Here is a 3,357-nt window from a genome sequence, read left to right on the forward strand (position 1 = left end):
AATGTTTGATAGACTGTTGTCTTCCTGATTTTGTAGTAGTTAAGTACTACTTCGGGAAGGGATTTTCATGAAATGGTTCAGTGGATGGGCAGATCCGGAGGGTCAAATGGCAAGATGTTGATTTAAAAATTTTATGTTAAACGCTAGGACTACGTGGGATAAAAATGGGTAATCGAGGACAAGCGAGACCAGGTAGGTTTGCAAGATCCCTCTTCTTAGGGGAAAGTGATAACTGCCATGCCTGCTTGTCAAGAAAAAGGGGTTATTGCCATGAACCAAGGGAGAACAAGAAAGCAAGAGCATATCCTCAAGTTAAAGATCAAGAGAATCAAGACTAAGGACCACAATTTTGGGTGCGAAAAGCTATCAAGGACAGATTAATTATTTGAAGTGGATAGAATCTTTGAATGAAGGGATGTACCCCCTTGGGTTGGCATTCGAGATAGACCGGAGTCCTATCTGAGTGTCGGTCCCAAGTGGGAGGGATACCTGCAGATAGATCTACATCATTCCCTGGAACGCTCTGGAGAACTTAAGGAGGTAAGTAGGGTCCAGTCTGGGTATGTCCCTCACACACACACACACACACACACACACACACACACACACGTGTGCGTGTGTGTGTATAGATAAATATAGATGTGTGTGTGTGTGTGTGTGTGTGTGTGTGTGTGTGTGTGTATATTTATACATATACATACATATATATATACATATAAATATATATGTCTGTATGTGTGTGTGTGTGTATATTGTGGTGTACACGGGAGTAAGACCAAACTGAGTCTGGCTTCCTCGCATTCGGCACCTCCTTATATTATCATGAGAGGTAGTAACAACCATAACATGTCCGACCACACTAGGTGGCCGGACTCTACCTACACGACCACACATCACACCTCCCCCCTTAGCGAGAAAAAAGATGGACATCTTTTTTACAATTTGGGCTAAGAATGGACTCGACAAAAGAGGGATCAACTCCAGCGCCTCATCTGGGGGGAGTGATCATACAATGGCTTCAGGGCTAAGGGACTGAGCTTGGGGGCTAGACTCGTCATCATGCCGATCATCATCAAGGCATGGAACTCGAACATCTCGCTTATGCAAACATCATGTCACTATCCCGATGTAATGGACAAGACGAGGAAGGACTGAGGGCTAAATCATAACGAAGAGATAATTATTTTGCGAGATACATCCCTTCCCGAAGGAGCTTGGTGTGATGATAATGGTCATTCAACAAAAACTAAATTGCGACATGAACTAAAGATGAAAATACTATCACTAAACACATAATGAAAACTACTTCATGACCAGCAAGACTAGAAGGTTGGGCACCTCTGCAACAAAGCTGCAGCAACCCCCGATGATTCGAGCATGTTGAAAACAAGAACAATTGAAAACCATCCGCAAACCAAGACAGCATAATATCCCAAGAGAGTGGGATGCATAGCGGACTTTTTGTTGTTTCCATTGGACTGGTCTCGACACCTTGAACTGCGACATTCATGTCCTAAAACTTGCCTTGCGAAGAGCCCTGATTGCCACTGAAGAGCCATCTCTTAACACCCTTTATACACGGCAGAGTGCCCTGCTCTTTTGCCTAGTAAGTTTTTGGCCGAGAAGAAATTGGTGGCCACCTCAAGCTCCTCCAAATCATACTGGAAACTCTGGTGAGAATCATTGAAGAAGACCACTCCGCTGAAAGAGCCAAACGAGCATGACCCACGATGGCTAGCATTTGCAACTCCTGAGGAAGATGCAAGGTGGGTCTCCAAGTGAGGCTTGTGGAACCTGTAAGTAGAGTTCAAGACACTTGCATTGGAAGGCTTCAACGTCTCTGACAAGAAAGCCCCGCCCAGTTTTGAGTGGTCACTCACTTCAAAGGCACTGCTAATTGGTTGGCCATGGCAAGGGGAGCTTAGAGGCAGGAGGGGACAGATGGATACACAGGGAACTGCAGCCGGTTTGCAAACGTAAAAGGATACCTGTAAAAGGACTTGATGAATAAGCTGATCCCGTGCAGGTAATAGCTTCGCAAATGACGTGGGTCTACTGCCTGACCGAATAGGGCTCCGCCTGTTTTGGGTAGCAGCTATGAGAGGGTTCGTGCACATCTCTTTGCAGCCAAGAACTTGTTGGCTTGGCTTCGGCTTGGCTCCCGCTCAGAGGAGAACACCAGCTTTGGCAACGGGCTTTCCTACTTCTGCCGGAACACATTTACGTCGAGTAGCCAGTACTTGCAGTCAGATGATGAGCGACAACATGGGAGAAAGCTAGGGTTAGGTGCACAGCAAGCTTTTATAAGGAAGCCTTTATGCAAGGAGGCTTCATTCTTGAGTATCCACTCTTGAGGATCCATTGTTGAGAGCTCTGTCTCTTTCTCTCTCTCTTGAGTGTCCACTCTATGGATGGCCTAGCCTTGAGCTTAATACCCATGCTTAAGAGGCTAGTGCTAATCCATTGTAACTAGAGAAGCTTTTCTTAATTTAATCTCTACTTTCTTCATTAGTCTTAATTCATGAAGTAGTTTCTTCTTTTCATTATTCTAGATTTGAGCGTGTGTAATGACTTCTTGTTTATTAACCACTCCTATCCTTCTATGAGCACTCGATTTGTGATATTTAACGTCTCTAATTAGGTTGATTAAGTTGGTTCTTAATATTGTGATTAGTGTATGTGCCCTATTGTTTGCTTGTGTGTGGATGGGTTTTATGAAACTCTAGTACCATTCACCTTGTGTGTGTATCTTTCGATGAAGTGCTTTGATTGGCATATGCTGATTGGAGAGGCTAACACCAATGAAATTAGTGTGTGCTTATAAAGAGTGTACTTTGAGATTCTAGTCTATGTCAAGTCGGACTTTGGTGGGCTTAATGTGTGTAGGTGATGCTTGATTGATGATGTGATTAGAGTTTGTGATTCATGGCTAATATCTATTGCATTGGATGAGCATTCTCTTGATCCCTCTCATTCGATACATCCGATGATGCTCGTGCTTCCATGCCCTATCCGGGTTGCCGATCCTAGGATTGATAATTTTGTTGGTCTTGGGTTGATTAGGCTCTGCTACGATTGCCCCCAACATTTGGTGCTGTTGCCGAGGATCGATAACCTAAGCTAGTGAGTATAGGATGTTTAGAATAGAGTAATTTCACTACTAATTTCATCGGTTTTGAGTTTGTGTAACTCAATTTCGGTTTGATTTGATGATGTTGTGCAAGTAATTGAAGCTAGTTTTGAGTTATGAATACCCCAAACCCCCAATTCCATCCCCTATTTCACTAATTTCATACTAACTCTTACTAATTTTGCTTAACTTCCATGCAAATTGTACTAATTCCATGCTAACTTTTA

At 43.5% G+C, this 3,357-nt stretch overlaps 1 pseudogene; it reads right to left on the bottom strand.

The window, feature by feature from the left end:
* Positions 1-1,302: 1,302 nt before the first annotated feature.
* LOC147433947 (uncharacterized) lies at positions 1,303-2,117 on the bottom strand (annotated as a pseudogene).
* Between the last annotated feature and the right edge of the window lie 1,240 nt (positions 2,118-3,357).

This window comes from Adiantum capillus-veneris, chromosome 19 (genome assembly GCF_014529385.1).
Source record: "Adiantum capillus-veneris isolate H3 chromosome 19, ASM1452938v2, whole genome shotgun sequence".
Taxonomy (NCBI): domain Eukaryota; kingdom Viridiplantae; phylum Streptophyta; class Polypodiopsida; order Polypodiales; family Pteridaceae; genus Adiantum; species Adiantum capillus-veneris.